General features: G+C 39.7%; 1 long non-coding RNA gene across 2 annotated transcripts in view; it reads right to left on the bottom strand.

Moving 5' to 3' along the window:
- LOC139967547 (uncharacterized) overlaps positions 1 to 12,324 on the bottom strand; it is a 72,995-nt gene that overhangs the window by 9,564 nt on the left and 51,107 nt on the right. For both annotated transcript variants that reach the window (XR_011793037.1, XR_011793038.1), the window contains exon 2: positions 6,844 to 6,947. This is a non-coding gene — a long non-coding RNA (uncharacterized lncRNA). The remainder of the gene's footprint in view (positions 1 to 6,843; positions 6,948 to 12,324) is intronic.

Below are 12,324 nucleotides of genomic sequence, written 5' to 3'. Positions count from 1 at the left end.
AAGCATTACCCTGGTTACATGAGATTCTCAGCTGTTCGAGGGAACATGTACGTGTGTAGGCCTACTATAGGGCCTGTATGAATACTATGAGGGTGCATATATGTACTATATCAATACCGTGGGCGCAATAATACATTTTGTTGTTATAGGGCCAATGAAGCCTACAGTCAACTATTTTTGCTTTATAAAGACGCTTTATTTGAAAAGATCGCACTGCGTTTATGGTAGGCGAGAAATGAAGCTAAAAAAGAGCCGTACATTAACGAAGATGCATAAATGTAGGCATGAAAATATTCTTATCCCTGGCATTTGGTGGGAGGGGGGATATGGTGCATTACATCCCCTCCACCCATTTTCATGGGGGGATATATACCCCCTCCACCCAGGATCGCCGCCCATGGCCATATGTGATCCATTTTTCGACCTTAATAATAAGCAACATTTCCAGTAAATATGGACACAAAATGCACAATTTAGTATGGCTGGCATGTCATTTAGTGTTTATAGTGATAATACAAACAGAATTACCATCTATGTTTGTAAAACTATTATGCCGCCGAACTTCGCCAGAACCTTTTTTTGGCAAACAAAAAATAAAGCATACGGGAGGGGGGGGGGGGGGGGGTTGAGCGATCACCGACATCTCACATAAAGGTCGTCATCAATTTTTTTTTTTTTTTTTTTTTGCTAAACTTTTTTTTTTTGGTGACGGCCAATAGGGGGGCGCGCGCCTGTTGCGCCCCCCCCCCCTGGATACGCCCCTGAATATTGACTCCTGTCGAAGCCTCAGCGCTCGTCATTTACCTGTGAGAGATTTCAAAAGGATCAATTTATAACCACCTGTTAGTACATTCGAATATATCATGGTGGGGCCGGTAGGTGGGGGGGGGGGATTAGTAGTCAGGATTTAGTATTCATCGAAATTTAACCATTTTGTCTGCTTTCGTCAATTTAACCAACCCTTTGATGAATTTCTCAAAATTAAATAAGAAATAAATGATTTATCACTAATTAAAGAAAGATCAATGGATCATTACCAACTTCGTCGCCGCGCACAGGCAAATTTTATAACTAATTAATTATATAAAACCAAAGCAACCGGAAAGGCGGTAACTTTTCCGGCATCTTTTGAAAGCGGAAACTTTGACGTTTCAAGCTAATGAAATCGGCGTTTTAAATTAGTTTCGTATTAGTGAGTATCGACTATTAATCCATAGCAATACAAGCGACTGCAAAGTTATTTGTGAATTAATAACCATTTAATTAATATCTTTTTGGACAGATTGCCTTCCAAACATAGATTTCTTAAGTTAAACAATAGTAGAGAAAACGAAACGTGTATATTAAGCATCTTGCGCAAAGGAACAGGAGAGAAGGGGATTAGCCTAGGGAGGTTGATCCGGGCGGATTAATTAAAAGAGGATCAGAAAGAAACAAAAAAAATATTAATGAATTAGACATTCAATGACACCAATCTATTGTCTCTTAAAACATAAGATTCAAAACTTCTGAAATTTGGCTAGCAAATATCCAAATACCAAAGGTTAGGCCCTATTATTTCCGAAGCGGGCCGTCATACATCGGTTGTTCCCCTCCCCAATTCTCTTCGTGCACGGGTTTCCTTGAGTTTATTTAACTAGCCATATATTTGAATAAAGTGTTCACTATTTTTAGTTCATACTCAAAACTTTGATAGTCTACATATCTGGCCCCTTTCTTGCAATTGTCTTTACAACACAGGCAGGCGTTGACCATGTCGGAAAGCCAACCTCGCATTTACATGTTTCGTTGTTAGACGGAAAAAAATGGAATGGAAAGAGAAATATAGGTGCATTACTACCCCCCCATCACCACCCCTCCTCCATTACACCCTCTAATCCCGTCTATATAGTTTCAACAATATGTCCTAACATAGAATGACGTAAACCCTGCAGGCGCCCTTAGCTTCTTAGCCTATTAAGTTAGCCTATGCGTCCGTTCAGTGTTAAGGTACCACATTGTACACTGCGACAGGAGTTTACCCTCCCATACATACACCAATGGTCATCTTAATTTATTGATATATATATATATATAGCTATATACCCAATGGCCTGGTTTTAATCAGCTAATTACTCGATGTAATGCACATATTGAAAATATGTCGCAAATATCAAAGATATACATTCTGCACCCCATTGCACATACTTGACAATATTTATATCTCTATTGCATCTTCCTTTGTTAGATTAAATTTCATAATCCTCCTGGAAAATTCTGCTGAGGTAAATATATATATATATATACCCTAGCACGTACATCGAAGTCTTTTAAAGGTTTATTCAAATAAATAACGCTATTATACAATATTATCTGTTACCCTAATGAACATGCACTGTTGAGTCATATTGTATTAATTCTTACACATAGGTTCTATATACTTAACGCCCACCAACTTACATTTAAATTTCAATGCAAAATTTGGGACTTCTTGATCAAGTTTACGTCATGACGGCGTGTTGTCTATATAGATGGACGTGAAATACATTGCAATCTGTCTCTTTGTTTAACGTTGTTCCGGTCTGATTCAGCTTTTTTTCAAGAACAAGTGAAATGAAATTCGTTGTTTAAAAGTTTTACTAATATATGGTATCTCCTGCGGTAAACTCGGAAACATAAGTCAAGCTGGCCCACCCACACCCAACCCCACCCCACCCCACCCTCACCTCCCCTCCCAAACAACTGGAATAAATCAAGCATTCAGCGACCCAACAGCCAAACTCTATACGAGTAAATGTTGTTCCAGCTATGGTGTACGTTCATTATAGGGTCATGCATCTACAAAAATCAATTAGGGGAGATTTGGAGTTTTGGCCCCCATCTATAAAGTCCTGCAATTTACGTCACTGATTTCTATCACATTAACCAACCATAACAATGATGCCGGTTGGTTTAGTGTCTTAAAAACAAACAAATATAGAACCAGTGACCACGGGAGAAATCCAGTACTTAAACGACAACACCCAAGCTTGAGTTTCGAGGCATGTGCATGGGAGTTTGCACGTCTTGTATAGGGACTGAACATGGTAAATCTCATACCCACCCAGCCGACCCACTGTACTTCTGTACTTCTAGAGCAGGCCTTACTCAGTCGTAGTAAAAGAAAGTCCCCGTTGAAATAATTCTTCAAGGTTACAGGAGTATTATAATAAGTCCTTTTAAGCTCACGCAATATATCGTCGATCTGTCATTTTCATTTTTTTATCGGTTTTTTTTTTTTTGTTTGGAACCGAGGTTTTCTGGTTTTCCCCTCGTTTTCACGTGAGAGAATAATGCCTGTTTATCTTTGTATTTCAATATCCGTGAGATAGTTTAGTCGATTTCAATCAATTCCAAAGGAGTATACGTTTACGTTCTTCGGTCTAACTATATATATATAGTAGACGTCTGGATATTTAGGACATGAAATAAAAGATTTGTTGATATGGAGTGTTGTATGCAGTGCTCACTCTAATGTGCATTAAGTTTAATAAATATTTTTGAAATAAAAGCTTGAAACTTGTTCATAGTTTTCTTTCTGTTAATGTTTACCTGGACACGATTCTTCTTATACCAGGTATATAGTTATGAACATTTTAAGTGCCAGATGGCACAATGTAGGGCTTCTGTATAGCTACAAGCCCATTCGAGGTTCCAAAGATGGGAAAGTGGGCAAGGGTTCGAGAGATTTCAATCCCGATCGGGCCATTATGGGTCCCTCGGTTGCCATGGTAGTTAGACTAGCCTACGTCGCCATCCGTTGTAGGTCGCATCGGCGAGGCTTTCTCGACTGTGCGTTCGTAGCTCTCTCACTGTTCGACGCACGTTTAGTTACGTACAAATTCCTTACGGGTAAAGAGAATTTTGTAAATGAGTCAGGCGACGTGACTAGCTGCAGGCTGAGTGTACAGAATAGACGAATGGTTCGCCCGATTAGCTATACTATGAATGCAAATCGTAACACACTTTTGTGTGCAGTTATACTATCAAATGGCAGATACCATCTGACGTATCTACAAATTACGAGCGATTCCTTTATCAGCTCTATCTAGGAAACAAATAACGCCATTCCAGTGGCTTAATACGTAGAGGGTGGGTGGGGTCCCGTCCCAGGAACCAGTCGGGGGGGAGGAACAAATGAAGTAACATTCACTAAAGAATGAGAATTCCTTTACACCTTATCAGTTCAAGTGCTTGGCCAAAGATAGCACTATTTTGCGTCAAACAATCTTACATAAACAAATATTTCTCAATGGGGGGAGGGGGTCATGCCCCTTCCCTTAGACCCTGCTCCCCGGCCATGGCGGCATCCCCTGCAAGGGGTAACAAAGGAAGAATCTGCTCAATGTGCTAACTATTCTATAGGTACACCACTGAGCCATTCACCCTAAAATGAGTGAAATAATTGCACTAAAAGAGAAAGCTGGCAATATGCTGAGTAAGCGGATATCATTTGATTTTAAACTCAAGTGTGTATTGTTAAATACAACTCCAGGATATTCCCGGATTATAGTCTGCGCTCAATCGGGAAAACATCAGCCACTTTTAACATTTACATACCAACAAAATTAAAGAGAAAACATGAATCACTGTCAACGACCTGTATAGCCTCTCATGGTCAATCACACTACAGGGACACCTGGGCAGAGGTTTGATGGTCTTGTGCAGCCCGTTCTGTACAGCTTCTTGCTGCACCGCACACGGGCCGCGTGGGGTCCATGTGCGAACGGTCCCGGTTGGAGTCCGGGGGGGGGGGGTACTAATTCCCCGGAATTTGAAGCACTTTCGTGAGACATTTTCTGCCCGTTCTGTGACCCAAATATCAATATCTTATGTTAGATTACTAAGTTTTTAGCTCATGTCTTTCAATTGGGCACTTTTTTACCCCCCCCCCCGACTTTCCCCCGTGCTATGAATTCAAGTGAAGGGTCAGGGAGCGATCGCCCTCGTTGACCCCGTGCTACAGGCTTCCTTGTCACTTTTTAGCGGCACTAAAATCACGGAGTTGCTATATATTATTACTGAACAAGGTCTTCTCGTACCTGTTATCGTTGGGGAACTAGACAAGGTCAAGCATCTCAGATGGAGACGAAATAGTGGGTGAGGTGGGGCTTGGGTGGGGTGGGTGGGGTGGGTGGGGTGGGGTGGGGTGCAATACACCATGACTTCCATTGAGTAAAGGCTGACAGTAAAATGCTACAAATGCCACAACCATTATAGATGTATGGTTTTATCTGCAAGTACGCTATACGGTCACCCTCCCTCTCAATTTCTTACTTTCTACTTTTCCCGAAGCTTTTTAATATATACATCGACAGTCTGGTCACTCTCCATCCGCCCCTTGTGTAATGTTACTGGAATTATTAACTAGGTGATAGGTAAACCTTAACCACTTGACTCGTGATTAGTGCAGGGAAGGGCGCACAGTGAAATAACTTTAAAACTATTTGTTACCTGGAACTTAGGCCTGCAATCCTATCAGTCCAAAGAAAAGAAGAAAACATTTCCTGCTTTGTACCTCAATTGATTCTATTTACTTCGAGTATTTTACTACTATAGTAAACCACTGCAAACCCAAATACAATGTCTTGTTGAGACACATTTGCAACAACAACAATTTTGACATTATAGAAACCTGGCTCGAAAGTAAAACTACATTCACCATGTGTTTGAACTTGAATATGACTTTGACCAACACCGTACCAGGAGATAGATGCCCGTTCGGACTTGTCGGGGATTTGCGGAGAAGGAAGTTTTTCAACTGGTAAACAACATCATCAAAGGGACATTCTGAGCGGTTTGTGTAGTTCCATTATGTCCATATCTCGCATACGTACGTTTAATATCAAAGATCACAAGTATAAATTCATAAAGGGGCAAATTATTCTGGAAGGTTCATAAGAGAACATATCTCTCTGCTCTCTGCTGCTATCGCAGTGTACGACTAAATGATCTCTAGCTGAGCACAATCCCAACGTTTAAAGCTTGATATTTTGGCAGTTATGTGAGGTGTTATTTATATACGGCATGTGATATATAGTTACGAATACAAGAAAAATATTCTTAATTTAAATTTCTAACCATGCAAAGTGTCTGTGTTGATTTGTTCGTTTGTTTATTTGTTATGTAATCTGGTAGTTTCTGTTATTTTGAAACAAACTACAGCTAACTGTGACATTGGGTCCATCACCATCGAATAGGGAGAAATGTGGGGGGGGGGGGGGGTTGTAACATGTAGACATTGTCGAGACTTGAAGATCATCACCGGGAAATTAGATTGTATCATTCGATACTAAGAAATGGTATTAGAGTAGTGTGAAAAAAATGCAAAACGATTCAGGCTCATAATGATAAGCTGATAAGCCCGAGATCAGCATTATTACTACCCTTTATAACCTTGCACCACATGGTTCTATAAGCTAACATTCGTTATACTGACACAATTCACCAACCAATTCCATATAGCTATTTGTAGCAAACAACCCTTCTGACAACTGCTTTGCCGGAAACGCATATGTAAGTTGGCGTGCAAATACGAAATATATTTTCAAAATGCACTGGGGTTGTATGGCGTTAGAACCGTTCCTGTACATGCTCCGTCCCTTACCCATCTTTTACCCTCCCCTTTACCCCCCCCCCCCTCGTAGCAACGCCACTATAGTAACAGGTTATTAAACCTCTTATTTTCATAAGAAAATTTGACAGGAAGTTTAGCAGCACTTTCAAAGAATAGGTATTCCATCTTTTAGTTGGTATGCTTCGTATTACAATATCGGCTATTTTGAAAGTAGATAGAAAGTGTTCTAAAATTAGCATGCCACGTACCTCAAAGTGATCAGTGTTTCTCCTCTCACATTATGACGTCATGATCAGCGTTTAACGCTGCGTCGGCTGCAGTTTAACTCGTAGTTGCATGAGCAGCTTCCTGGCTATTAGGACGTCCGATGTGGGAAACAAATTATAAACAAATAACATTAATGATTTGTCAATCAAATGGTTTAAAAACATTCAATTAGTTGTATGGTTTACACTAAATTGAAACTTTATGTTAGAAGATATATTAGTAGGATTATGTAGAGATCTTTCAATGAAACATTTTCAAACACCCGCCCTTTCAATTGAGTTATCATTCTCCTGATAAATAGCCTATTTCATGCATGCACATAGATTGAAACGAATTGATAACTACAACCAGTGTACGTAGCCTAACCAGTAGATTGTATGATGATGCATGCATGATAGTAATCTTGATTATAACATATATATATACGCATATACGGGTAAAGCTATTTATACATAGTCTAAATATGGTGACCTTTGAGATTGTAGCCAAAGAAATAGATAAACTGAACTTTTCAAGTTTTCACACGGACGATATTCATCTAATCTGCCCACGTGTTTATGTTTTTAACTCAGAAATAAGTCATAGGATTCCGTTTAGTGTCTGGCCGCATATCACGAACCTTTATATAACAACCACGCATAAAGAAGACCAGTCAATCGGTTCTGTATATAATACGACGGAAGTTGAAAGCAATTAATGACGTTTTTAAGTTTGCTGACATAATCCATATTTCTAACTTCCGAAGTGAGGTTAATCATGGTTTAAAAATCAGGAATATGAAACAAGTATGCCATAATCAAGCAGTGTGGTTGTCCGGTATAGAGACCGATATTCCTCTTCATATTTGTAAGAGAGGTATAAACGGCATTCCACCAGGCAGAAATGTTTACATACGTTGAAATAAAATCACTGGATGTAATCAATTCGTTTAATAAAAAAAAAATATGTGCATAATTCTGGGGGCTGACAAACCCTTCTGAAAATATGGTATTTTTTCCCTTTCAGTAAGAAGAACACAAGACTGCGGAAGGAAGTTTGAGATATGATATGATATAATATATATATATATATATATATATATATATATATATATATATATATATATATATATATATATATATATATATATATAAACCTCTGACAACATGCAGGGACAAAGACATAATCACGTCGTGTACTGGTATTCAAGCAAACAGAAAGTAACAGTTGGTGTAACTGTAGCCGTCAAAAAGACCGAGTCTTCTACGGAAGATTGCTCTTTATTTATTCGTCTCGTTACCTTCTGGTAAAAAACTCTTTGGACTTTTAGTACAAATTTCGGCTCTGTTAAGCACTTTACTGCTTGCGAGTCACTTCGCCCAACAACCATTTCGCCCAACTGCCATTTCGCCCAACCAGCCTGGTCATTTCGCCCAACCGCGTTGGTCATTTCGCCCAACCAGCATGGTCAGTTCGCCCAACCGTGTTGGTCATTTCGCCCAACCGTGTTGGTCATTTCGCCCAACCCTGTTGGTCATTTCGCCCAACCGTGTTGGTCATTTCGCCCAACCTTATTTTTACTAATATTCAGTCAGAATAATATTACTTTTTCTATTCCACCAGTTCAATTTGATTTATTTTGGGTAAGGTTACTTCGTAATAGGTAAATAAAGTGAGGTCCGCTCGATATCGATCGGAGTCTGAGCAGTTATTTCGGGTATAATGGGCAGGGCTTTTATCCATCCTTTGGGTTTATCCCATGTGATTGACAGGCTGATGTCAATAATTGATGTTATTGCATTTGTGAGTCAGTAATCCGCAGTTATTGTTTTGGTCAGCCAAGCGTTAATCCGGTCAACCAGACGTTTATCGGAGGCCTATTGTTTGTGGTTTATTAATCCACACCTATTGTTCTGCTTGATGACTTCGGTCAAGGTTTATCAAGTCTGCCAGGCATTAATCAAGGGTATTGTTCACAGCAGTTATGTGTTTATCTAGTTCTACATAGTGTTAATCTAATGTTATACAAACACAGGGGAATCGGTCTTCATAAAAACCTATCAAACCTAACCCCTAAAATACTGGTCCATCCTCAAGATTCCTTAATATTCGGTTCGTATTCTGTAACGTTTCCTTACTAAAGTTATACAAAGAAAAGGACTTCAAGTTTCCTTAATATTCCTTAATATTCGAACGTTTACTATCAAACCTAACCCCCAACACACTGATCGGTCCTCAAGTTTCCTTAATATTCGGTTCGTATCCTGTAACTTTAACAATTCCCGAACGTTTACTTTTCAAGTATCATATTTAATCAAGGTTGGGCGAAATGACCAGGCTGGTTGGGCGAAATGACCAGGCTGGTTGGGCGAAATGACCAGGCTGGTTGGGCGAAATGACCAGGCTGGTTGGGCGAAATGACCAGGCTGGTTGGGCGAAATGACCAGGCTGGTTGGGCGAAATGGTAAGGTTGGGCGAAATGGCAGTTGGGCGAAATGGTTGTTGGGCGAAGTGTCCTAGTTCCACTTTACTAAGGTGTGACAAAGATAAAAGGGAGTGAAGACTCGCGCACAAAGAAACGTCATCTGACCGAGTTTCGAATGAGGTGTAACAAAAGTGTTACGCACCACCATCGATCCCAGAAAATACACACACAGCTACGTGTACGTTCAATACATACAGCTACGGTCCATACCCACAACACTGTGCACATAGCAGCGATGGACATCTCTGGTCCAGATAAAAGATAGCAAGGCACTTCGCCCAACAACCATTTCGCCCAACTGCCATTTCGCCCAACCTTACCATTTCGCCCAACCAGCCTGGTCATTTCGCCCAACCAGCCTGGTCATTTCGCCCAACCAGCCTGGTCATTTCGCCCAACCAGCCTGGTCATTTCGCCCAACCAGCCTGGTCATTTCGCCCAACCTTGATTAAATATGATACTTCAAAAGGAAACGTTCATGAATTGTTAACGTTACAGGATACGAACCGAATATTAAGGAATCTTGAGGATGGATCAGTGTTTTAGGGTTAGGTTTGATAGGTTTGATAGTAAACGTTCGGGAATTGTTAACGTTACTGGATACGAACCGAGTATTAAGGAAACTTGAAGTCGTGGTTTAATTGATTACATATGTGATTACATAAAGTGGTTACATTGATTAAATAGTACTTCAATATTACGGACGGGTTTTATATATATATATATTTTTTTCAATTTAATAAGGAAACGTTCGGGAATTGTTAGTCAGTAGGATGGATCAGTGTTTTTAGGGGTTAGGTTTGATAGGTTTTTATGAAGACCGATTCCCCTGTGTTTGTATAATAATATAACTTCCATATAATAATAATATAACTTCCAATAATTTAACCCAAAATAAATCAAATTGAACTAGTGAAATAGAAACGGTTATATTATTCCACACCGATTCCCCTTTGTATAATAATATAACTTCCATTGTATGCGTAAACCCCTAAAGTAGTGTAATCCTCCCATTATACCCGAAATAACTGCTCAGACTCCGATCGATATCGAGCGGACCTCACTTTATTTACCTATTACGAACTAACCTAACCCAAAATAAATCAAATTGAAAAAGTAATATTATTCTGACTGAATATTAGTAAAAATAAGGTTGGGCGAAATGACCAACATGGTTGGGCGAAATGACCATGCTGGTTGGGCGAAATGACTATGATGGTTGGGCGAAATGACCATGCTGGTTGGGCGAAATGACCAGGCTGGTTGGGCGAAATGACCAGGCTGGTTGGGCGAAATGGCAGTTGGGCGAAATGGTTGTTGGGCGAAGTGACTAGAAAGCATCACGTTTCATAACTGTCTGTATTTTGTAGCAACAAGAAGAAAACTTCACTTGCAAGCAACGCGGTATGGGGCGAGTCTTCAATGCCTGGTCGCCCTATGTACACAAAAGCTGTTGCAGTCTGTCTGGAATAATGCCGAGGCAGAGAGACACCTCGGCCACGTAAACAAAATAATTTAAACTAACCCATTGTGCTGTACTGTAATGTGAAGAATTCCACATCTGGGAATATTTACCATGCAGGACAGCACGAGATTGCTGCCGAGCTCACCAATTATGATTACGAACAGGTTTAAATATCAATGAATAGGTTTTACGTATTGAAATTGTGAATCAACCATTACAGTTGGTCAAGATTCCGTGTCGGGTGAACACAAAATAAAACTTGCAGTTTTACATTGTTGTAACTATACAAAACGGTCATGTTTAAACATATCCGAGATACGTCATTGGTGACATAATGATAACGGATGAGCCTTATATATAGGACCGACAGGCCTGGGAAACTAACGAGGACTGATTCTGTTGAAGGTCATGTTATAGTTTAACCTCCGGGTTTTGTATCCTGAAAGTTACTTTTCGTCTTCCGGCACTGTATAGGATCTCGAGCCGTGGATGTTCTTGATTCACCAGGTCACAGTAAACATCCGCACCGGCATGGTGTTTTATAGAGCGACACCGATTCAAGCTGCATGAACTTTTCCCGGGTGTAACTAACTCGATTCATGGGAAAGCGGAAAGTTCCCAACCTTATTTCTCAACCAAGTTTATACTTTCTTTTGTTTCCATGTAAGATGAAACATGTACGGTGTATATAGAACCTTTCTTAGGCCTGGTGTGTGCAGGTCGCTTGCCGAGACAAAATCGACTTCGACAGAAATAGTCAATGTCCTATTTGAAAGTGGTGTAGCAATAGATGTAAAGAAGACACCTTTTCCCCCGTTATTTCTTACATTAACACTCTATTTGAATTCACACTTTTAATTACTTTTTTACTTTTTTTTATGTTCTACAACAAAAAGGTACATTCTACACTTCTTCTTAATTTGTTTTTGGATGATCAACAAAAGGTCACTTTTTTAATAACAAAAGGTCATTATTCACATAACAAAAGCTGATTGTTTCATTACAAAAATGAAAAAAGGTTTCATTAACAAACATTAACAATCTAATTTATGTAAAAGGTTTCCGCATATAGCTGTAGGGTGCTGGGGGGGGGGTGGGGGCACGTTTCTTCCTTCGTCTCCAGCTCCACAGTCTTAAAGGGGTAAAGGGCATTCCCCACGTCTATGCATTTGGTTACCCTTCTGTTGTCATCTTGTTCTACGGCACTCATACAAGTCCAAGCTTGTTAACTGTTCGGATCATAAAGTATATATGTAAACTAAATATAGACACGGCTTGCTCGTTATGTTGCCTGACTTCTAAGCAACACTTAATTAGTTTTAATTATAATAGTAAACCTGTTGCGAGAGTTTGACAGGTTAAACGAAAATGAAAGTGAGGATCAAATTTCTTAACACAACTTGATTGACCAAAATCGTGTGGATGAATCCATGTGAGGGTCTATTTTTAGCTTGAGACTATTTATCACTGACATATTTATATACCACTGTTTAGTTACCTTCTTATGCCGACTCATTCTATGTGGGGGATGGG

Source organism: Apostichopus japonicus, chromosome 5, assembly GCF_037975245.1.
Source record: "Apostichopus japonicus isolate 1M-3 chromosome 5, ASM3797524v1, whole genome shotgun sequence".
NCBI classification, from domain to species: Eukaryota; Metazoa; Echinodermata; class Holothuroidea; order Aspidochirotida; family Stichopodidae; genus Apostichopus; species Apostichopus japonicus.
This window is presented reverse-complemented; position numbering and strand designations above follow the sequence as displayed.